General features: G+C 26.9%; 1 protein-coding gene across 3 annotated transcripts in view; it reads left to right on the top strand.

Moving 5' to 3' along the window:
• The window catches only part of LOC113798793 (uncharacterized), a 42,773-nt gene that overhangs the window by 5,528 nt on the left and 10,534 nt on the right, over positions 1 to 26,711 (top strand). For 2 of the 3 annotated variants that reach the window (XM_075822504.1, XM_075822503.1), the window contains exon 2: positions 8,752 to 8,885. The gene's annotated coding sequence lies outside the window, so the exon portion shown is untranslated. Of the gene's footprint in view, positions 1 to 8,751; positions 8,886 to 26,445; positions 26,592 to 26,711 lie in introns of those variants that run through there. The other variant, XM_075822505.1, reaches the window with a different exon arrangement.

Below are 26,711 nucleotides of genomic sequence, written 5' to 3'. Positions count from 1 at the left end.
ATTGAATTTCATGTTTCAATGTCACCAACATGCACTATTCAATGGCAAAATGAATGATTCTTTGGATCACATCACATCAATGAACGAAAAAAAACGAGTAGAAAAAAATTAAGGTGTTGAACCAGAAAATGAAAAAAAAATCATGTAAAATTTCTGGATAACCGCATAGAATTTTCATTTTTTGGTCCGAATTTTTTTCCCGCTTCAAAATTTGTCGTTTTTTTTCTTATCATTTCGTTGTTGTTGTTATTGTGGCCATCGTTCTTGTTCCAAAACGACAAATTCCAGAATTTTTTTCCTTTTTCTCATCGTTTTTTCAATGAGAAATATTATTATTCTGTTGTTGTTGTTGTTGAGCCAACAAAAAAAAAAATCCAACGATGAGAATTAAAGAACCATGTTCCAGATTTTTTGTTTTTCTTCATATTTTATTTTTTCATATTTTTCCAATTCTGTTTTTCGCTGTTCGGTTGAACAAACTATACGGCAAGCTGTTTACAAGAAAAATTCTTCTTTTTCGTTTTTCACTGTCCGGTAGTTGTAATTTTATTTTTATTTTTTTTTCTGCTAGATTGACGAAAAATAATAAAGAATTTTTTTCTCGTTTTCATTTGGTTCGGTTCGGTTGTTATTCACCACTACTTGCTTTTTGCCAATTGCAATTTACTTTTTTTTCTTCTTCTTCTTCTTTTGGTCAAAATAACATACGGTTTATTTTGGTTGTACCGAAAAACGAAAATGATGATTCTAGGCTTTATTTTTTGACCATTTTGTTGTTGTTGTTGTTCTTAAACATTTTAAAGTCTCTTTACTTTCTCTTGCCTTTGATAATCATCATCATCAAAGTAAATTTTGAAAAAAATTTAAAATCATTATCCTTTCTTCATCATGATTACAAAGCCTAAAACTGAAACAAACAAACAAACAAAAAAATTTCAATGATCAAAAATCAATCAAATGACAATTTTTCTGTTTCTGTTGCTGCTGCTGTCATTGTCATTTGTTTGTTTATCATATGTTTGCCATTATTGGTTTTGTCATCATCAGAGAAAAAAAATGAAATGAAATGAAATGATAGAATTCTCATCTCTGTATGTTTGTTTGCCTTTGTTTTCCTATGTATGTTTATATAATATTCATTATATTGAAACCGACCAAAAAAAAAAAAAAAAAAAAAATATCATTATTCTTGATGATGATGATAATAATCGTGATGATAAGGATGATGATGATGAAATGAGATGAAAACAAATATTTACTTTAGATTTTTTCTTCTTTCGATCATCAATGATGAATTCTGAATTTTTTTGTATTTTCATTTTCTCTCTCTCACCCAATGCTTAAATGGACATTCATTTCATATTTTGTTGTTGTTATGGTTATATATTTTTGCTTATCATATAATATTTATATTGTTTTTGATGATGATGATGATTGTTATTGGAAACAAACTGAGTGGATATAGTCGACAAAATTATTATTATTTTTGAAAAAAAAGTTTGATCATCATTTGAATATTTGTGATTTCTTGTTTGGTTTTTCTGGTTTCAAGTTTGTTTGGCCAGTTATTCTTATCAATTTATTGTTGTTTTGTTTTCGTTGATAAATTTCTTTTTGTTTGGCAATTTTTTTTTGTTTCGTTTCTGACCTGATCGAAATCGATAAATTTTTTTTCTTTCTGTTAGTTGCAATATTAAACAATAAAAAAAACGAATGAAAATGAAATAAATAACGGTCAATAACTGTCGAAATAGTTGTTGATGCAGTTGGTTGTTCATTTTTCATGATTTTTAATGGTTTTTTTTTCGTTCCCGATGTTTTTTTGTTATTGCTGTTGCCTGTTTTGTTTGGTTGTTTCAACATTGACCAAATTGATTTATTATCTTTCAACATTGAACTTTTTTGCTTTTTTCTCTCATTCATTGCCATCGTCATCATCATTATTTATTAGGATTCAAAGGCTTTTGGCTGGCTTTATTTTCCGTATAAGAATCCTAAAATAATAGTAATAAAAATCCATTCGAATTGGTCGAATTTTTGGTCAACATGATGATGATGATATGTGCTTGATAATGATCCAAAGCCATTTATCGTTATCGACACATTTCTCTCTCTCTCTCTCTCTCTCTCTCTCTCTCTCTCTCTCTCAACATAGACACGTTCCATGATGGAACCTCTGATGATCTTTTATACATTGTGTGTGTGTGTTTATGTAAACTTGAAATAAACAACAACATAAAGTATCAAACGAAAAAAAAAATTGCCATACACACACACATAGAGAATATTCCAATTCAAATTTCTCATACAACAATTGTTTTCAATGATGATAAATATTACATTTCATTTTGGATCTGGAAATGTTGTAATTTTTGTTTTGCTGTTGTTATTGTAGCAAATGATGCTTGATGATTTTGGATGATGATGGTCAACATGAAAAGAAAAAGAAAATTTATCAAATTAATCATGAGTCATCCTTATTCAATAAATAAATGAATCAAATGAATGAATGTCCACACTTCATTCTGTTTTTTTCCCCTCCAAACATCATTCTGAATATCATATTGTCCATTTGAAATGATAATGATAATGATGATTTTCATTGATGGTGAGAAGGTCAAAAAAAACCATAGATTTGTTAAAATAGTCGCAAAAACTAATGTTGGGTGATGATGATTGGGGGAAAGCAAAAGGAAGGAAGATAGGAAAAAAATATACCAACTGCTAAACAAAATGAACAAACCTCGAGGACATATTGATAAATGATCGCGTAAAGAATCGCATTGCTTTTCTCTCTCTCCCATTCACATTCATTTTTTCATGAATTTCATTTCACCAAATACATTTTGCTTTACTTTACTTTTTTGTCGGTTGGGTGACACAATCATCATCATCATCATGATGATCAAAACACCACTTGGTATGATCCACTGAAAAAAAATTGTGGCAATTTTTGCTGTTTTTTTTTCTCATTCCATTCAAACGAGATAAAGTAGCATAAATTTTTATTTATTTATTTTCATTTTTACGATTTTTTTTATTTACGATTTCGGAATGTTTATCGATTTTGACTATTTTTATTTCCAAAGAATATTGTATTTATGAATTTTTGTTTGTTTGTTTGTTTGTTTGTTTGGTTGGTGTGTTTGCATTTCAGTGAAAAAATTTTTTTCACTGCATTGAAATGAAATGAAATGAAAAAAGAGAAATGACCATTTGTCACGCATGTTTGACATTAGTGTTTGTATTTTGGTTGAAGCAAACAGAATTTTTTTTTGTATTTTCAGAATTTTCAGCTCAATCGCTTACCACATTTTTTCTCTCGCTTTCATTTCAATTTTCAAATTCTTTCATTATTCCATCATCAATAAGTTTTTTGTTTAGTTTTTTTTTCGCCTGGTTTTTTTGTGGTTTTTTCCCTCTCTCGCTCGTTTGTTTGTCCGAAAAATTCTTTGCCTTTTTTTACCACCACCAACACAGATCATCATTATTTCTATAATCGTTTTTAAATGATGATTTAAATTGTCAATTCTCTCTTTCCCTCGTTGAATCATCATCATGATGATGATCATGAGGTCAAACTTTGAGGTCAAAATTTAATTTTCTAATGAAATGAATGGAAAATGATGATTCTTGTTGATTGATTGAAAATCAACACAGAAAAAATCACTGGATTATTTCATCATCATCATTATCGTTGTGATGATCATTATCATTAAATTCAATAAAGTTTTTCTTGTTTTGTAAATAAGAAACACAGAAACACACAGAAAAAAAAACTTTTTTTCTTTCGCCAATCTCCAATCAATCACAAATCATCATCCATATGATTTTAACAAAAAAAATTTCTTAGCTTAAAAAAAATCAAAAGAAGAAAAGTTCTTAGGATTCTTGTTGTTTACAAATAAAAAATACAAGATTCAAAAAAAAACAGAAGTAAAATCAAGAATTTAAAGAAAAAACACCAGACAACCATAAACACAGAGATTCTTTCACAACAAAATCAATACCCGAAAAAACAAACAAATTTTCTTTTTAAAAAAATTTAATAAATTTTAAAAGTAAAAACATGAAAATAGAATTCTCATTATCATCATCAATAATAATGATGAGATTGTTTATGAAAATTCTTTATGAACATCTGTGTGTGTCAGTCAGTCAGCCAGTCAGGGAATATTTATTCAATACAGAGTGTGTGTGATTAATTGAAGAAAATTTTTTCATTAAGAATTTTTTTAAAATTTCTTTTTGAAACAATAACAAAATGTTTTCTGTTTTGTTTTGTTAATTATAATTATAAATAAATTAGAAAAAAAATGTTTTTCCAGTTCAAAAATGCAGGCCTAATCAATTAATGATGATGATGCTAATGATGATGTAAATACATAGAAAGATTTTTGGCATCGATTCTTAATTATGATTATGATGATTATGATAATATTTTACCAGAGAATCTCTTTTCCGAGAAAATATTTTTTTTGCAATTTTGACAACAACAACAAACACTTATGATGAATAAATATTGATTTTGATTATGGTTAAAATACGTTAACATCATCATCATGGTTACTTAATATTTTACCAAAATGATTTTGTTGTTGTTGAACAATAACTACAACAACAAATGCATATTTGAACATTGGAAATTTGAATCCATTTTTTTTCTAATTTAGCTAATTGATCGAAATGTAATCAGATATCCATCTTTTCATATTCGTATTTCCTTTTTTTTGGTTTTTGTTGTTGATAATATTTGTCCACTTTATTTATTTTTTGGATTTTGTTTGCCATTGAACAGATTCTATTTCAAAAAAAAGAGAAATTTTTTCCATGTTTTTTTCCCGTATGGAATGAATTAAATTTCGTTTTGGTTCTTTTTTTTTTTTGGTTTAATTTGGCATCCGTTTATTTTTTTCTGATGTTTAGTTCAACAACAAACAGCTTCAGTAAACAATAACAACAACAACAACAAGCAGCCCACCATCAATATGTTGTATTGATGATTTGCATTATTTTCTGGGGTTTTATTTTTAAATGTGTTATTGAGATGTGTGTGTGTGTGAGATCCATCTTGTTTTTTGGCATCCAATTCAATAGTTGTTGTTGTTGTTGTTATGAGCTACTACTGTACAACCATCTTTAATCATTATCATTATTCGATGTTGCTGTTGGTGACAACAACAATAAATTGAATGAATAAATTTCTAAAGTTTTTATCTCTCTCTTTCTCTCTTCATTATATACCCTTTTCATACACAAAGAATTGATGCTTTCCACCCACACACACGACAACCAACATCATCATCATCATCATGATTATTCAATGAATGAAGGAAAAAAAAGAAAATTCAATCATTATTAGAATTTAATTAGATGTTTTTTCTTGTTTCTTCGTGTGTTTGCTTTGCTTTGCTTGCTTGCTTGCGTGTTTGTGAAATCAATGTTACAGAATTGGATTTTTTTGTTTTGATTTGATTCCGGTTATTTTTTCCTATGAATTTCAAGAGTTTGAAAAGGGGATAGAGAAAAAAATGGCTTTGAAAATTCATGAAATGAAAAAGTTATTCGATATAAATCTGTTTTTGTTTTGAATTTATTTTTCCTACAAAAACAATAACAATAACAACAACAGCAGGATACATGATTATCATTATTGATTTAATTAAAATTCAATCATTCATTTAACTAACCAACCAGCCATCCATCCATCCATCCATATTATTAAAACATCCTAATCGTTTGTAGTAGTAGCTAATATAACTAACGGTAGCTAAGATTATATTAAAAAGAAAACAACAATAACAACAACAAAAATTTGTTCATTCGTCATCATCAATGTCTCAGTGATGTCCAGTGTGACAAACAAAACAAAAAGAAAGAAAGAAAAGTTGATTATGTCCATACACACACACTAATCATAAAAGAAAAACCAAAGAAGAAGCCAAAGAAAGAAAATAAATTACATACAGAAAGACATAAAGATTGTGAATGTGATTGAATGAATTATGAGGATGATGATTTTTTTCCTGGTTTGACTAGAGAATGAAATGGATGTGAAACCAGCGAAAAAAAAATTCTTTCATGCTCAGAATAGCACCCACACACACATACATACATACACATAATATATTAATCAGAATCAATACAGAAAGAGAGAGAGAGAATTTTTTTCGTTTTCGGGGAAAAAATTCATTAATAAACATAAATTTTCGATCACCAAAAAGGAGGGGGAAGAAATTATTGTAAAGTTATTACATACATATAGTATTATGTATTTTTAATAATAATCAAAATTATATAACAACCAAAACAAGGTAATCTTTATGGTGCGAAAAAGCAAAATCAGTTTAACATGTTTGTTTTACTTCTTTTATATTGAAAAATCATCATCATCATCATTCTATAATCATAGAAACAAACAAACAAACATTCATTATGCTTCAATACTTTCGAATCATATATGCATAATATTAGTTTATTTTTCATCATTCATTTTTTGATGACATTAAATATTGAAGCTATGTGTGTGTGTGTATGTCATTGCAAGCTGACTGACTGAATGATAATTTTTTTTTTGGCTGGACTGTGAAAAACAAATGTGACCACCACCACCACCATTATTACAAACTTATTAATATAAAATGACCAGAAAGAAGAATATTTAATAATAATAATGTTTCAAAGTTTATTAAATGTTTATCATAATAATAATAATAATAATGATAGCTAAATTTCAATCAATCAAACTTTGATTTTTTGGGAAATTTTCTCGGAAAAATTTAACCCTCCATTGAACAGATATATTTTTTAAAAAAAATTTATCAAATAAATTAGAATCTTTTTTGTCATTTTGTCAACATTTTTTTTCTTTTCTTGACAACGAACAAATCAAACGTGTGTGTATGTGTGTAGGTGGATTGCACCCATTCAAAATTATTATATAACATTTGATAACTATGGTAAGAATAGAAAAAAATTTGTCAATCAAAATCTGAGATTTTTTTTCTTTTTCTTTAAAAATTTCATTGTCGAACAGAAAAAACATGTTATCCACACATACACACCGCCTACATGATGACAAGATTCTTGTTTGTTGACAATCAATATTCATTGATGATTGCCATCATCAACAACAACAAGAATCATTCTTATCATCATCATCATCAACATCAATATGGTTGTTGTTGTTGACAGCCATCATCATCATGGTTGTTGTTGTTGTTGACATTTTCAAAATTTAAATTTTTTTCGTTGAAATTTTTTTTTCAAGATCAGGCACGCATGCGCATCGATAAACTATTACAAAACGAGGGAAATGAAAAAACGAAAAATTATTATTACGTTGTTCGTTTCGGAAAAGATCTTGTTGCATATTTCATTTCATTCATTCAGTATGACAAAAAAAACTATAGAAAATTTGATCAAGGTTTGGGTTAGAAAGTTTGCATCCAAAAAATATAAATCATCAAAAAAAAATCTATTTTATTCATAATAATCAAACATCTGGTTCACCTCTCGCTCTTTCTGCTATAGCAGAGATGACAAAAATCAATCTCTAATTGAATGGGAAAAATCCAAAAGAAAACGTAGAAATTTTTAAGCTGAATTGAATATCGTTGTCGTCGTCGTCGTCGTATTTCACAATGTTATTTTTCTATTTGGTGTTGTTTAATGTTTTCTCTCTCTATGGTTGTTGGGGTCCATGATTTCAATTGTGTGTGATACACACGAATGAATGAATGAATGAAAAGTTTTTTTATTTTCCCAATTTCCGATGGATTTTTGTTTAAAATTTTTTATTTGTATTTTTTTTTTTTTTTTAAATAAAAAACTTTTTATTATCATCGTTATTATTTGCAAATAATAATATTATTTCGGTAGCAAGCGCGAGAGAGAAACTTTTTTTTTCAACTATCCCGAAACCAGAAACCAGAAAAATGACTTAATGGCTTGTGTATTTAAAAAAATAAAAAAAAAAAATATTGTAACTGTGAATGATGAAAAATTTTTTGTTTAAATTTTTTTTTCAATGCTGATTGTCAATGTGTTTGGTCGATGTGTGTGTGTGTGTTTAAGCATCATCAATTTTTTTCTTCCAAATGAATGAATTTAAAAGAAATCAAATTGATGAAATAACTATAGGTAATACATAAAGAAAAACACGAAAAACAAAACACAAATCAAATAAAAACATTTTTGACATTTCTTTTCACCAAAGAAACATGCCACACACACTTACAACAACAACAAATTTGAATGATTTTTCCGGGATATAATATTATTATTATGATTTTATGGGGCAAAATTATAATCAAATTTATTAATATTTTTTTTGTTTTGTTTGATACATTCAATTCACTTGGATTGGTTTTTTTTTGGCATTCGAAAATCTCAAATCCTTCTTGGTTGTTAGGTTGATTGGTTTTTTTTGGTTTTGGTGTTTCGGTGTTTGCGCGGTAACTTTTCAATCAAACATCAAAACAAAACAAAAAAAAACTTTCTGAAATTCAAACCAACCCAGAATTCAATTAGAAAAAAGAAACAAAAAAAGTAAAATAAAATATGTCATAGAGTGGCGTGGTTGGTTTTTATGTTTTGTCGACATAATGAAATGTTTTTTACTCCAATAATAATATAATGTCATATCTCAAATTATCATTTTGTTGCTTGTCATTTTGGAAAATTTTCAGAAAATTTCCAAACAACAAATTCATTTGGAAATTGATTTTAATTTTCGGTTTTCTTTTGTAGTGATTTTTTTTGGAATCAAAGCTGGATTGGCTGACTGACTGACAAAAAACATTAATAATTCAAATCAATCAAATGTTTTAAGGAAATTGACAACATTTTGAATCATCATCATTGTCATCACTTATATGAATGCGGTAAGTAATAATAATTTCTTTTTTTTCTGGAGAAATTCTTGGTATTTGATATAAAAAAACAAATGAGAAATTTTCATTCATGATAAGATTCTGGTAAGAAATCAATTATTCCAGCCTTAGGGCCAAATCAATGAACCAAAAACACATCATTTTCAACGACGAATGATGAAAAATAAATTCCATTCAAAAGAATTTGCGAAAAGATAATGAGAATTTGTTTTTTTTTCTCATTCCGATTTCCGTTTCAATGAATTCTTGAATATCAAAAAACTGTATGTGTATCTATGTGTGTGTGCGTCGAGATTAGATTTTTGTAATTTGTATTTTTTCGTTTTGCCTTTTTTAATTGGCAATTTTAATTTATTTGATTCCAGGCTTTTTTTTGGTGTGAAAATGTAGAGAGAAATAAAACTAAAAAAAACAACAACCGAAATGTATAGAAAGATAGTTAGATAGACTTGGCTTCAAGGCAGTTCGGAAAGATGCTAATAAGCAAACTTTTGTTTGGTTGTTCTAGATTCTCCCAAAATTTTTTTTTCGCAACAAAAATAAATAACGAAATTCATTCATTCATAGTTTGCACATTTTTCATTTTCCACAATGATGATGATTATCACCCTGTTGTTGTTGTCGATGTTGATGATGATTTAATGGATCTAATTTCAGTTTCTATTCGAATCTGTATTCATCATCATTTTGAGCGGTAGATTTATATCTGCGTGCGCAAAACGTTTTGACAATCTGGAGGTGTTCAATTTTTTTTTCTTTGGTTAATTCAAGTGGATTTATACTTGGTTTTTTTAAAGAAAAAAATTACAAATCATTATCATTATCATCATCAATATTGAAATTATGCAAATGTCTTTTTTTCTTTCTGTTTCTTTGCTGTTTTTGACATTTAAATATATCACATTGTTCACTTATTATTGATGTCACCCTATACTTAAAATAAATGACTAAATGACAAATATGTCAAAGTTGTTTTCTTCTTTCTTTATTTCCCAAAAAATGATTATAAGAAACATATGCAAATGAAGAATTTATTTTTTATCGTTTGGTTTGGGTGTCATCATCATCATCAATCGACACCTTCAAATGTCAAATGTCAAATTATTTTACATTTTTTTTCTGTTTCACAATGATGATGATGACATGATTGATTTCCATAATGATGATTCAATTCAACTGATAAAAACTAAATCATCATATAGTGATGATGATGATGATTTGGTAATTTGTCAATCGAAATGATTTTTATGCAAAAAAATATATCCAGATCTTATTGATGCTGTTTCTGTTCTGATTTTATTTTTCTTTTGAAGAAATTATCAAGTGAAACAAACAAACAGAAATAAAATTGAATGAATTTATCAGCTACTGGATTTAAAGAAATTGCTGTTGTTGTTGTTGTTGTTTTGACTTTGAGTAAAAACACATTTTTTTTCTTTCATTCATTCATTTTTCATTTCAGTAGTTTTCCCCTAAACCATATGGCTGCTACCAGTCACACATATATCACCGTAGTAATATTTCCGGGAAAATACCAAGACATCAACCATAACAGATCAAGTTGGATCTTCAGATATTTTTTTTTTTATTTTGTAAAACGTGGATCAGAATATAAATCCTCAAAGAAAGAGAGAGAAACAGAGAAAATCAATAATGATAAAAAACAAAAAAAAATTTTGATCATTTATTCTTGCAATAAGCTTTTTTTCTTTGAAAATATTTTTTTCCAAAACAATTTTTGATTTTTCCAAACACTTTCAACATCAACTTATCCCAAGAATCGTATAGAAATAGAATTGATTCTTCTAAAGAAAAATTCTTTTCGATTCAATCAATCTTTTAAATAGTTTCTTTGAATCCATTTTTCAGTTTCCTTTAGTTTCATTTATTTATTTATTTACAACTGTCAAGTTTTTTTTCTCGCTTTCAAACGAAAATGTTTCAAGTTTTTTTCCCACCAACATATAGTCCAATATAGAACCAAAAATAAGAGAAGACATTTAACTCTTTCTTTTTTTCGACTTGCTTGGTCTATAAATTACGATTGCATTATCACAGATTTATATCAGAATGATAATTAGATCAGTTTTAGTTCAATTTCCCTAGCTCTTATCATATGGAACGAATGAAAAAAAAATTTTAAATTCAAAAACGAAAAATCAAAACAAAGAAACGCAAAAAAAAATTAAATCAAACACACGCGACATACGACAAAATATTTAGATAACCGAAAATCCGACTGAAAAAAAAATAAAAAATCCTATTATCATCATCATCATCATTATCAATTTTCATTTGCTTTTCTATCTAAATGGTTAGTTGGCTATTATTATGTTAATGAGTAATTTTTTTTTGTTGTTTTGGGTGTTTCTTTTCATCATCATCATCATCAATGTCATTGTCTTTTTTTTCTAGTCAATGACGACAGTTGTGTGATTTCTATAGTTGCTGACAATATTATTATTATTAGTAGAAAAGTTCAGTATACAATCAGAATGATGAGAAAATTTCTGAAAATTTTTTATATCTTCCCAGGAAAATTTTCCAGGTTTAATATTGATTTTTTTCATAAAAAAAATCACAAAATGAACTTATGTGGGGGAGCTATTTTAGATTATTAATGACAATTAAGATAAAAATTTTCAAAAAAAAACAAACAAAAACAAAACATCAATTTTACTGATAAGTAAAATGATTATTATTAACCCTATTTTTACCATAAATTTCAAATTCAAATTCACCAGAAAAAGTATATTTATTATTTATTCATTCAACCGAAATGTTTTCGATTATCAATTCGTTGAATGATGATGATGAAAAACGGATAGTTTTTCGATTTTGTTTTTTATTTTTTTCGTTAAGTTCTAGCAAAATCCACACATTTTTTTGAGCCGAAAAATTCAAAATCAGCAAAAAAAAAACAGAGAAAACAAAACGAAAAATCCATACATTTGTCAGTCAAGAATATTCACTGAATATATATAGGTAGCAGAAGGCATGAACATCATCATGACATGAACAAAGTTTTATTTTTTGCTTAGGTCAGCGTCAACTCTTTTTTTTTCTTGTTTTTTTTCTCAAGAAAAATATCCAAACAGAATTTATCTTTTGAAATCAAAAAAAAACATCAAAATAAAAAGAATGAAATTTTTCGTTTATGGCCATAGAATAAGCGAAAAACAAGAATAATCAAAAAAATTTTTTATGAATAAAAAACAATCATTTTATTATGGTAAATTCTGTCGACAACAACAACAAAACAACGAGGTTAGGTTAGATAGGGGTTTGTTTGTTGTTTTTCTTCTTTTCTTTTCTTTTGTTTTGATCGATGAATTTTGTTTTTTTTTCTTAGCCTAATGTTGCATAATCAACAAATATTGTTTTTGCTTGTGGATAGTGATGTTGTTATTGCATACATCCAATTTGAATTATGTTTTTTGCTGTTTTCTTTCCTTGAGAATTCTGTTGGTTTTTTTTATCGTGTGTGTGTGTTCCGTTGTCCCAAATGTCGTAAATCTAAATCAAAACAAAGAATAGGGAAGAACCAAAGAAAAAAAAACACTAAAAAAAGTAAGCATCCAGACTTCAAATGAATAAAACCTAGGCAGAGAAAACAAAAAAAATGATGAAGAAACTTGAAAGTTTTCTTCTTCTTCCTTTTCTTTTTTTTCGTTTGCATCAGCCAACCAAATCAGCCAAAATGAATGAGAAACCAATTTTTTTTCCGTGAATATTTCTTTCTACTCTAGCTCAACCAGAATTTTTTGTTTGGAAAATAAATTTAAATTTAAATTTTATCTTTTAGTTTTTTTACTGAATTTTAAAAAAGACTGAAAAAAACGTGTGTAGTGTTAGTCAACCAAGACCAAGAACCAAAACAAAAAACGTTGAAAAAATAGTCGTCGTAGTAGTTTCTGGTTGTCGTCTTTATCGAAATTTTAAAAAATCATTTTTTTTCTTCTTCAACAACAACAACAACAAAATCATCATCATCATAGGATGTGAATGTATAATTTTTTTTCAACAAAAAAAAACGACAGAAAACAACAACAACAACAATTGGATGAAAAATGATCCATACAAACATGCCAATATTTCCTTTCATATATAGAATTATTTGGCCAAATCTTTTTCCCTGTATTCGTTGTTGTTGTTGTTGTTGAGGATTAAGGAATTCATTCATTCCTTTTTTTTAGAATATATATTCGAATGAACAGAAACATTCGAATGAATGATCCATGAACAAAGATTATCACTTTTTTTGCCATTGGAGCTGAATTGAACGTGAAAATGTCTCCAAAATTCGATGATGATTATGATGATGATGATGATTATGATTATCATGATAAATATTAGCATAGAGATGAGATTTTAGAATGAATGTCAAAGAGAGAGCTAGAGAGAAATGGAGAGAATCTAATAACAAACAAACAAAAAAACATTTGAATTCTATAAGTGTGTCCATTTTTTTTCTTGACGCAAGGGAGGATATCGCAGAATCCAATCCAATATTCAATCCTCCCCCTTCAAAATGTTCGACAAGAACAAAAAAATAAAGAGTATTTTGACCCCATCATCATCGAATTGAATTTCTTATTATTGATCATCATCAATAATACATATTGAGGGAAAGAAAGAATCAAATGAATATGAAGATTACGTAAGATGAACAACAAAAGAAAAAAAAACAATATGCTTGAACGAACATGTCATCATCATCATCGAATGACATTATTTTGTTGTCGTTATTGGTCGAATAAACGTTTCATTCATTCATTTTTACCAATTTTAGTTTTGTTTGGGTGTTTTCTCGATTTTCAGTTATAAAAAAAAATACTGGTTGTTTCGGGAAAATATTTTTTTTGTTTCTGGAAAGTTTCTTTCTTTGTATAGAAACAAAAACAAAAAATTTTAATAACTTTTTTTCCCAAAATAACAAAAAACAACGAAAATTCTCATGAATAATAATAATAATAATATATTCAATTTTCGAGAATATTTTTCGGAAACATTAGAAAATTTTTCCAATAAATGTTTCATTTGTTTCAAAAAAGATTTTTCAATTTTCAAACTAAACAAATTTTCTTTTTGCAAAAAAAAATAAGTATTCTATATTTATATTCGGGGGTGGATATATCTATTTTCTGCTGATCTTCTTTTTTTTCGGAAGAAATTTGATCGCTTCTTTTTTTTTCTCTCCATCTATTTGACCCAGAAAAAAAAGATAGAAATTTAATTTTATTATCAAATTCAATCATGTATTTTTTTCCTTATCGAACCTAAATAAGAGATGAGAAATGAGGAAAAACCATATTAATGGAGATTTTTTTTTTGTTGAAGAATGAATGAAAAAAAGGAAATGAAAAGTATATAATTTTTTTTTGTTAAAATCAATTTTCTTAATGCGAATCTTAAATATTTTTTTTGTTGTTGCTGGTTTGTTTAAATTTTATTTAGTTTTAAAAATGATGATGTTCATAACAATTGAACGAATTGACAATAACTGAATTTTTTTTTGATTCAATTTTCATTTGTACAAATGTAAATGTCATATACGGAGAGATGCAGAGAGAAAGAGAAAAATAAGATAATAATAATAATAAATTTTATTAAACACACGCTGCCCAAAGGCATTTGTGTGATATTATGAGAAAAATAAGATGATGTTCAATAAAGAATCACAAAAGTCTGATCAATTTGTTATCAATATCATCATCATCTAATGATATTCATGACTAATATGATTGAAAATAGCGAAAAACTAATTTTCGTTTGTCGTTTTATATATATACCAGATTTGACTTTTGCTTTGCTTTTGATTATACTATCAAAATTCATCAATCCGAATGTGTCCGAATTTTTTTTCGTCTATTCATTCATATCAAAATAATAATGTAATCATGATTATTATTATCATCAGTAAAATTATTATATTTTATATTTATTTTCTAGTAGTTACTTTTGATTATCATTATGTCTATCTATCTCTCTCTATCAAAGTTATTTATTGCTATTACTATTACCATATATCTTTGTGTGTATAGGAACAATATGTATGTATGCTGTTTTCTATGTGTAAATCAATGAATGAATTGGAAATTGGAAATTGAAAATGATGAATTCTGCTAATTCTTATTATGGTTATTATATTGAAAATAGTAATGAAATTCTGCGGTATTTCTTTCTTTTGCACTTTTTTCTTGGACAATATTTATGATTATTGCCTGCTACCGATAACCAAAAAAAAACAAACGACCTAGGCATAGAAAAAAAAATTTTATCCGGGTTAATTTCATTTGAAAAAAGAATAAAATCATTACGATACAATGTGAAACGACTATTTATACACTTTGAACAAACACAAACAAAAAAAAATGAAAACTTTACTAAATTAGTGAAAATAGAATAGAACGAATGAAAAAAACGAGAAAATGTTGTTGTTGGATTTAGTAGTTTTTTAGTTATTCTCTTATCTATCTATCTAGAATCCTGGTTAAATTCTGGTTATCATTATTATTATTATTATTATTATTATTGTCACCATCGTTTTTTTCCAATCTTCTTTTTCACACTTTACTTTCTTCTCTCTATACTTTTTTTATTTTTTTTTCTTTCCGAGAATTCCATCAGCTAGCCACTTATAAATAAAAATAAAAACTTGAAAACTAAAACGAATTTGTTGAGTATAAAGTATTATTATTATTATTATACACTATACGTGATATGGGCAACAAAATGGACTAGAATTTTTTTTTCTACTTGGTGCTGTTGGTTATTTCTGGTTTATTTTTATTTATTTATTTGAATGATAACGATGACGCCATTTTTTTCCTACTACTATTGTTGTTGTTGTTGTCGTTATATAACTTTGAATTTTTTTTTCTGGAATAATAATAATAATAATAATGTGTATTGACCACTTGACCATTGAACCAAGAATATGATGATGATGAAATTTGCCCAGAAAAAAAAGTTCATCTTTACCTATCAACTATTTAACAAGAACTTTGTTATTGAACAGGAAAAGTTGTTTGGTTGTTTGTGTGACAATAAAAAAAAATCAAAATTCAGAATCTATATTTTATCAATGCTTATCATCATCAATGATGATTGGTTTTTTTTGTCCATACTTGATGATATTGGAACTTGGCTTAAAAAAAAACAAAAATGTTAAAATGATGAAAATAATCTTGAAATAATGAAATGCTTTATGATGATTGGATTGAATTGAAATGGATGACATTTTGGATATTATTTTCATCATCATCATCTTCATTTAATCTTTAAACATCATCATCATGTCATTATGTAATTTTCTCCTTTTTGTTTTTGTCAAAGATATTTTAGTTATTATTATTATCTTTATATTTGAATAAGCTGCTGTTGTTGTTTTCGCTTTGTTTTATAATAATAATAATATTCTTTACATTCGTGTACGCTATATATGAATGATAAAAACATTGATGTTGTTGATGATGATGATGTTGAAACAGATGTGAATTCCGGAAATTTCATTTCAACTTGAAACGAAAAAAAATGAGAGAGGAAATTAAATCAATTTCCCTCAATTCTATCTTATTCTATCTATCTTTTTCCATTTTCCAAAACAAAAAAAAAAAAAAAATATTTCCTATGATTGTTCAACATAGAGAGAATATTCTTCATTGTTGCTGTGTTACTATTAGTAAAATAATAATGATTTCGAATCCGAAACAAACGGAAAAAAAGATTCAAAATGAAAAGTAAAATAATTTTCTGTGTTTGTTTTGAAATACAAAACCTTTATTGATTTAAACACATTGAGAAATTATTGAAATAATGATGATGATGATTAGGATGTACCAGAATCAAGTTGAGCAACAAAAAAATAGCACTCATTTCAGTCTCAGTGTTCAAGTATTCAACATGATTCATATTAACCAAAAAAAACATCATCATCATCATTATCATCAATAGACAGGTTTGACATCCGGAATATTCCCTTTTACCTGCATAGAAAAACTAAAGATGTTTTATTTTTTCGTTAACGTTTGATGATGAGAACAAATTAAAGTGAGAGCTTATTATTCGAAAGACATTTTCTCTCCTGTGATTTTTTGTTTTCTAGTTTCGTTTTGTTTCCTTTATTTTTTTCATATTAGTTTTTCTTTTCGTTTGTTCTTTAGTTGGTTTCCGTTGTTGTTGCACTTTTACAGTAAAAACGATGAAACAAACAAGAAAAATTCCAGGTAATTCATTTCATTTCACAGTCATCATCATCATCACTTGAAGTTCCAATAAACGAAAAAGAAAAAGATTCATTTTTGGCCCATGAGAATTATTATTATAATAGGTAATATAAGGAGTGTCTTTTTTTCAACCTGAAGAAGAAAACTTGTCTCAGAAAAAAAAATCCTAATAACTTATTATCATCATTATCGTCATTATTATCATTATCATCATTCGATACATTTATAATGAAAATATTGTTTGTTGAACAATTTATTTGTCCAGAAAAAATGATGATGATAATGGTGAGGCAAAATAGGCATAATAATAATGGGGGGTTAAAATAGTATTTATTATCATCGTTTGACAACAACAAATATATATTGAGAAAGAAAATTATCGTTGTTGTCAACGACAACGATGAGAATGGAAAAGAATTTTTATTTTTATTTTTTTTCATTCTGAAAACAAAGAAAATGAAAGAAAAAAAATCGAACTCGAAAATAATGTGTGGTGTGTGGAAATAGCCGATGATTGTTTCACTGTTTCACTTCATTCACGTTTTTTTTCACAACATTTCAACTAATTGACTAACTAACTGACTGACTGACTGATGGAATGAGACTTGAATTGATCAAGTTTTTTTTCTTTCACTTTTGCTTTTCATTTCATTCGCTTACTAATATCAGATACAATTTGAAGAGCCAGAAAAGCGAAATGAAATGAAAATTGTCACCAAAAAAAACACATCATCATCAATGATGATAGCAATCGTGATAAGTTAGCAACAACAAAACAAATACGAAAAACTCGAATGAAATTTTTTGTCTGTGTCCATAGATGTCACATTTTATTTTATTTTATTTGTTTGTTTTTTGTTGAATCAAGAGTAAAGACAGAACAGAGCAAAAAAAATTCATTAATTTTACCCAAATACCGTATGTGTCTATGTCTGTTTAAATAGGAATTTCAATCGGTTTTTCGTGACTTTTTTTTTCTGGTTCATCATCATCATTATAATGATGATAATGATGACATTTTTCATTTATTGGTTTCATTTCATTTTTTTTCCTTTGTCATATAAAGATAATTTATGATGATAATGATAATAAGTGTGATTGGTGAATAAAAACATAAAGTCAAAATCAATAAGTCAGGTATCGATTTTTTGTCCTGTAAAATTTTTTTTTTTGTTTAAAAGTTGAACTGAACATGTATTACGTTGTGATAAAAAAAAATTCCTATATCGACTCAACCGAGACACTTAAGATAAGATTCGATTATTATTGGTTGGTGGTTTCTTTTTTTTTTTTTTTTTTTTTTTGTAGCTGAACAACAACAACAGAATGAAATATATTATATGAATATAAAAGAAAAAAAGAAAAGAATATTTTCTGGGTTTTTTTTTTTGTTGGTTCGGGTTATTTCCAACTCAATTTATTTCGGATATTCGTTGTTGTTGTTGTTGTAGATCATCATCATTATACAAAAAAAAACGAAACTGAAATGAGACATATCGTTTCATTTGCATTGGTTAGGTTGTTATTTTTATTGCCGAAAATTTATTTAAAAAAAAAAAATACTGTAACAAACCACCAGCACCAATGAATACACATCAGAGAAAAAAATAGGGAAAAAATGGAAATGTGAAATTTTTTCGTTTCGGGTAAATCAAAATGATGATAGTGTTAAATCATTTTTATTATCATCATCATTATTATTGTAAATTTTTCTGGGGATAGAATATCCATATATGAATGGGAAATGGGAAAAAACACCAGAAAAATCCATGAATGATACCAGAAACATATCATTTTTTTTCTTTGGGTTTCCAAATGAAAAAATAAATAAATTTTTTCTTTTTTCTTTTTTTTTGGATTGATCCAAACCGAACACTGTTACCAATCGAAATCGAATCATGAATGAATGAATGAAACAGGCATAGAAGGAAATTGACACACGACCAGATGAGATGAAATGAATTTGAAACAAAATGGCATCACACACACACACTCTGGTCCAGGAACAAAATCATCCAATTTTATCTGTATAAACACTAAACCAAACTACCGTTATTGTTATTGTTGTTGCTGGTGAATCTAATTTTCAATTGAACAATTTATTTTTTACTACTTCCCTCTATCTATCTATCTTTCTATTTATCAATTTTTTCACTTTACCAATTTTTCCATTTTGGGTTCAAGTTTTTTTTTCTCCCATTTTGTTGGTTTTTCAAAACTAGAAAAAACTGTTATCTGTTTTTTCTCATTTATTTCGATTGTTTGTTGTTTGCCTTATGATGTCATTATATATATTTTTTTGGGTTTTTTCCTTCGCTTCCACTGTGAAAATCAAAAAAAAAGTAAAAGTAAAAGTGGTCGATCAAAAAACAACAAGAACAAAAAAGTCAATATGATTTTGTTCATTTATTTTCACTGAAAAGTGGATAACAAGGAATTTGATTTTTTTGTTGAAGAAGAAGAAGAGAGGGAATTTCCAGATTCAAAGATTATTATTAGTTTTTTTTACTTGATCAATAAAAAAATCTGGCATCTGTTTTTTGACATTATTATTAATATAATCATCATAATCATAATGAAGATTCCGGAATATAAAAAAAAAATGAAGAAGAAGATTATTATAATGAAAAACAAAATGATTACTATTTTGATCCAAGGATATTCAATTTTGTTGCTATTCCAATATTCAATATATAATCTATATCCGGAATCATTATCATTATATATCAGAATCCCAGGTGCAAGATTCTGTTTTTCGGATAATGATGATGATCACATATAGAATATGATTATTATCAATCTATATTAGGAATCCCAAACACTGATGATGATTAACATAATAAAATTCAATTTTTTCATTTTCATTTTTCTCGGATTCCTGAATGAAAATAGTAATAATTTTTTGTTTTCTAATTGCCATTTCATGACTTTATTCAATTAGCTTTTTTGTTGTATTCTTCGTAGTCGTTAATATTCACATTGACATTTTGCATTTTAATATTCTCTCTGTGTTTGATACATTACAGAATTCACATTTTTAGAAATTGATCATTTTCATTTTTGGTTTTTCGTTGTTTTAAATTGATGATATAATGTGAAAATTCATTAAATTGGTTTTAGTTTTTTTTTGTTGAAATTAAATTCAAACAAAAAGAGAAAAGTTACACAGAAACTTTCTTGTGCGACTCTTTTCACAGTAAATTTCTTTCAAACATTGTTTTGTTTTCATTTATCATTCACACACATTGTTGGAATGTTTTTTAGTTTGAAAAAATCTTTTGAATTAAATTTTTTTCTCGTTTTTTTCGGATTTTATTTTACCAAAGATTTATTTGATTGGGTTTTTTTGTCTTTGGCTCTTTGATTGGGTTGAATATCATCAGAATCGGATTATCATTAACCAAGCAAGCAACGAAATAAATGATTTCTCTCTCTTGCATCGAATTCGAGAAAAATTCTTTTTGTAATTCTTTCTGGATGTTCGGATATTGATGATGATGATGATTATAATAATCATCATTATCTTTGTGAGTTATTCAACAAATGAAATAAATTGAAAATCGGATTTGCTTTTTCGTTTGTTTCTACCGTATTTTCCAAGTTTTTGTTTCAAAGTATAAGGAAAAAAATGTCCTATTTGAAATCCAGAATAAAACATTGGAATCTCAACAAAAACTACTTATTATTAACAAACAAACAAACAAATTGATCTTCTACTTTTTTTATCATCATCATTTTTGTTCGTTTGTTTGTTTCGTTGAAATTGAATCCCGAAACAACTGAAAAAAATACAAAATGTTATTGTTATTCCATCGTTATCGATAATAAACCAGAATTTATTTGTAGAACGAAAAAAAAACAGAAAAAATATTGTAACGGTAACTTGACGGTTTTTTGGGACTGATGATCAAACAAACCAGAAAAAAACCTAAACCTAAACACAATGAATGATAGACAAGGAATTTATTTCAATATTCAATCCGATCGACCGAATAATAATAATATTATACCAAACATACATAGAATCTGTAACGAACACGAAAATCAGTAGAGAAAACAATACAAAAAGAAGAAAAGAAAAAAAATTTATCCGAGAAATAATCCTGTCCGATAATTTTTGTTTCTGGTTTGGTTTTCCATAATCAAACAGAAACCAGAAAAAAATATTACAAAATTGTCATTGGTACCATATAATAAATCTATGGAGAGTGAGAGGAAAAAATTTGGATTTTCTGTTTCGTTTTTTGGATTTTTTCAAATAATGATTTTATTTTTTTCAAATAGCCAAACAAAAAAATCCAAAAATAAAAAGAAAACAAAACTTGCACGATAATCATAAACATTATTTCAATGTTTTTTTCTCGTTGGGAGCCAAGGCGAATAAAACAGAAAGAAAAAATATATTTATTTATTCAGTTCAGGGGTGATGTTGATGGTTTTTTTTCAAAATGAGATATGCTAAGCGCTTTAAAGATTGTTTTTGGTGTGACCATCATCATAATCATCATCATCAAGAATTTTTTTTGTTTTGTATTTTGAAACAAAAAACAAAATAAAAAACAAACATAAAACCGTCGTCCTTCGCTGTATCTCTCATTAGTGGCCAGTTATATAAAAAAAAAGTGTGAAAAAATTTTACATCAAAATGACCAAATATATATAGGGATACCAGAAACATATCATAGAGTGAGAGAGTAAAAAAAATCAGGGATTCACACCACTATCATCATCATCATCATCCCAGAATATATACTGATACTGATGATGATGATAATGATGACAACGATGGTTGATGATGATTATTACGGGTCGGATACACATTGTACGTTATATATGTGTTATAATCTTATTCTATAGTATTTCATTTTCAGTAAATCCAAAAAAAACAAAAAAAAATCAAAATCAAAAGAAAGAGAGAAAGAAAGTAAATGACAATAATCAATGTCAAAAAATGGATGATAATATAGGAAACAAACATACACACATATAGACAAAATGGAAATTGATGTGATTAAATCCAGAAAAAAAATAATGTTATGGATACTGTGATTTCACCGATGACACCCCACCACCCCCACCATATTATTATTAGCTTCAAATGACTATTTTTTTTAGTTGTCATTGATGTCCAGTGTGTAGAATTTAAAAGAAGGAAGAAGAAAATAATAATCATATGTCCAGGGCAACATGCAGTACAGTGTCAAATATTTTACGGGGAATTTTTTTCATTTTCAAGTGTCCAGAATATTCTTTCCCTTTTCTTTAACATTTCCTCTATATTATTATTGAACAATGCTACTACTATCACTATCATCATCATCATCATTAATACTACTAAGCAAAAAAATTCTTTTTAGGAATAAAAAAATCTCCAACAAAAACAACGGCAGTAGTAGGGAAAAAAACATTAAAGTAAAAAAAATTCTAGAACCTTATGTTTCGAAAATTCGAAATTCTATCTATCTTTCACACTTTCTTCGATTATTATTATCGCTGTTTTTTGTTGTTGTTATTGATGTCATCGTTTATTATTAGCTGTTTATACTTGGAGATTTTCAAAATATTTTCTCTCTCTCTGTGTGTTTGTGTTTATTTGCAATCTTATACATTGGTGAATATATAAAAAGAATAAAATTCCATAATACTTTTTCCCGAATCAATATTATTATCAAACAACATCTCTCTTTTTTTTGGGCAAAATCTTACTCATTTATTTTCTCTATATTCTCTTTATTACTTCATTCATTTTATTTCACTTATTCACTCTTCGTTACAACTACTGTCCACTATCAATTTAGTTTTTTTACTTTGCAAATAAATTGTTGAACAAAACAACAACAACAACAATATCAATGAACTATATGATAAAAATGATGATGATGAGGAAAGGAATTTGTTGTTGTTGTTGTTACTCGATTCATTTCTGTACATTTCTGTTTATGTGACAAGAGCAGAAAAAAAATTATCATCAAATTGACTATGTTTGTTTCAGATTCCGAATACAAACAAACAAACAAACAACATATTTTTACGTATTTAATGAATGGAAATAAATAATTTCATTCAATAAATATTGTTTGTTATCACCCGAAAAAACATATTTATAATTGTAATATAAATATGTTTGCCTTGTCTTTTTTTTCAATACTTATAATAAGAATATTTGTAATTTATATATTTTTTTGTTGTTGTTGTTAATAATGAAGAAAATCTCAAAAATAATAAATGATCAATTTTGTGTGTGTGTGTGTGTGATTGCCAATTATATTCAAGAAAAAAAGAAAATTTTTCAATGTTTTTGTCACACAACCGAAAAAAAGAAATCGATAAAAGAAAATCATTTTTTTTCTCTCTCTCTCTCGTTCTGTAATCGATAAAATATTCAATTCATTTTTTCTGAGAAAAAAAAATTTACAACAACAAAACAAAATCTGAATCTGAATATTTTTTGATAACGATAATCCAAAGAAAAAGACGAATATTTTTCGAGAAAAACCAAAAATAATCTTTCCATTTTTCTTTCCAAAATAGCCAACCGAAACAAAAATAAACAAATTTTTATTGATAATAAAAAAAAATTCACATTCTTTATTTATATTCGTCCATTTTGTTTTTTTTTGCATTCAAAAATGATGAGAATTTTCTCAAAAAACGGAAAAAAAACAATTTTCAAATTATTTTATCACCAAGTTTTAGGCTTATACTTTTTGTTTGTTTGTTGTTGTTGTTTATCCTTAACAACAACAACAATAATCATAAACGAAAATGAAATGGATGAATTTTTTGTTCCTCTCACTGTGTGTGTGTTCAATGAATGGAAAAATTTTACACTTGAATCACTTTTGAATCAAATGATGAATTGAATTTTGAATAAAAAAAAATTTATGAAATTGAAAAAAATCCCCGAAATTCAATCGAATCCAATACGATATCTGTTTTTTTTGTTTGTTTGAAGAAATTTTTTTTTCGGTTCTGAATATGTTTTTTCTATTACTCAAATGAATGATCCTGAAAGCATCTTTTTTTTACAAATAAACATGGTGATGCGCGAATGATAATGAATGAATGATGACAATGTTTATGCGTGATGTTTTTTTTTGTTTTCCTGTGTTTTATGACAGGTATCATGTTTTTACATGGTTAAAGGCGGTGAAACAAAAAATTTGAAAAATTGAAAAATCATGTTCAACAACAACGATGAGCTAAGAAAATTCTTGTAACTTACATCATCATCATCAACATCCTATACAATCCAATGTAATTCCTATGTTGTTGTTGTTTTTAAAAGAAAAAACTACAAACAACAAAATCTTTCGTATACATCATCTTTTCCTTCATTTTTCAAAAGAATAAGATTTTGTTTGTTTCATAAAATAAAACCAGATGTAAAATTCTGTTTTTTTTTCATTCCCAAAACAAAACAAAAAATAAATCGATCGAAATGAAACCGATTCGTGTAACAAAAAACGAAACGAAAAAAACCAAATAAAGTTGTTATTCAGTGTATAGAATGAAATGAAAGAGAATATTCTGCATATTTGGCTTTGGTTTTCTGAAAAAAAATCTCCAAAATACAAACAAACAAATCGCGTTTTTTTCTTCTGATGTAATCAATTTGAATTCTTTACATTTGTCGGAATCATTTTTGTTTTAAAGAAAACAAAGCTTTTCTGTCTTTCTTTTGATTAAAAAAAGTTTGTTTGTTTGTTCTACCTGTTTGTTTGTTTTTCGTTTTTTTTTGTTTGCTTCCATAGTTACGAAATGGTGGGTAGTGAAGAGATAAATAAATGAAAATTTCACAAATTTTGTCCAAAAGAAAAAAGTGTCATTAATAATGATAATGATGATGATTGTGATCAATTTTTCTCTCGTCTATTTCCACACACAAACATATATTTCACTTTTTTTATATATCTGATATTCTGTGATCATTATCATTGGTGTGTGTATATAGGCAAAAGGTGTACAAAGTTTTATTACAAAGATTTCCACCCACGATTATAGTTTGAGGAGGGAGAGAGAATAGAGACACACAGAATTTATGAAACAATCATTCGACAGACCATGGGCATGATGATAATAAGTTTGTCATAAGTGAGTGAAAGAGAGAGAGAAAACAAACGCGGCGACCAAACAACCAAAGTTATTATTTTAAAAAAATCGATCGATCGATCGATTGAAAATAAAAAAGTTTTTTTTTGTTATTATTTTGCTCGAAAACATAGAGAATCACATTGCAATGCAATCGTTTGGTCGGTTGGTTGGTGTGCTTTTTGATCCTCAAATAACGATCCAGGAATTTTTGTTTTTGTTTTTGAAATAAGAAATTTTTTTCCTCATTTCAAAAGAATAATGAATGAATGAATTTTGAATCAAACAATCAAAAAAAACTAAAGAAATGAAAAAGTTTTTCTTCTTTTTTCTCAGGTAAATAAAAATGATTACCTGAAACTTTTTTTTTCAGAAATGAATAGAAAAAATGAAAATGATAATAAATTATTATTCATCATTAACTTTTGTTGTTGTTGTTTTGTCAACATTAATCGATTAAAATTTTAAAGAAAAAAAAGGACATTTTTTTTGCAAGTTTGGTTGAAATTCTGCAATGATGATCATCATCATTACACAACAAGAATTGCAGTGTTGTGCTGTGCAGTTTCATTCAATGCAATTAGCATTATCACCATCATCATTTTGATTAGAATCTTTTACTTTTTTGTTTTGTTGTTTCTCTTCTAAATGTTATTTTCATTCAATTCTGAATTTCTGGATTTCTGTCAAAACATATGTGTGAAACGAAACAACACAAAAAAAATGTTCAATTCGTAAATGGCTATACATATGGTTAAACAGATTAAACAGAAAAATTTCGCAACATTTCAAACAAACATAATCAAATTCATTGATAATGATGATGTGATGTGCTTCCTTCTATTCATTTTAGCCACCAATATTCTATGGATTTGCCTTCTTTCATTTCAGTTTAGGCAAAAAAATTGTTTGAAAAAAAATCATTTCATTTCCAACTATTTTCACCCATTTTGTTGATGATGATGATAATTGCTCTGTAATAATGATGATGATGATGATGCCAAAAGGCATAAAGGGATGTTTGCGAAAAAGATTTCATTACTTTGCTGTTCTCGTCGTTTTTTTTTGTATTTGAAAATTTCCAAGTTAACAAAGTGTAAAATTTAAATAAAAAAATCAAAAAAAAAAAAAAAATTAAAACCCGACCAAACCAAATGACAACAACGAGAGAAAATGATTTTAGTGATTTTCAGTTTTTTTTGGCAACTTTCACAGCCAATCAACTGAATGAATATCAAATGAATGAATGTTTTATTGTTTCTTTTTGCTATAACGTTTTCTCACACAACATACATACACAACATTATTTTTCCACATCGGTTGGCAGAATAATTTTTTGTTTGTTTGTTTGTTTCACTGATGATGTTTGTTTGATAAAGTATTCTTCTTTTTTTTATTCACTCGTTGACGAGTCAAGCTTGATTGGATTTGGATTTTTTTCAAAACAAAAAAAAATTTATCATTTTTCCCATATTAATTAATCGTTTTCTTTCCAAAT

The sequence above is a fragment of the Dermatophagoides pteronyssinus genome, unplaced genomic scaffold (assembly GCF_027571235.1).
Source record: "Dermatophagoides pteronyssinus isolate colony J.1.1.1.1 unplaced genomic scaffold, Derpt_VIB-CSIC_2022.12 sq0017, whole genome shotgun sequence".
Lineage (NCBI taxonomy): Eukaryota > Metazoa > Arthropoda > Arachnida > Sarcoptiformes > Pyroglyphidae > Dermatophagoides > Dermatophagoides pteronyssinus.
Note: the sequence above shows the minus strand (reverse complement) of the source record. Positions and strands in the feature narration are given on the sequence as shown.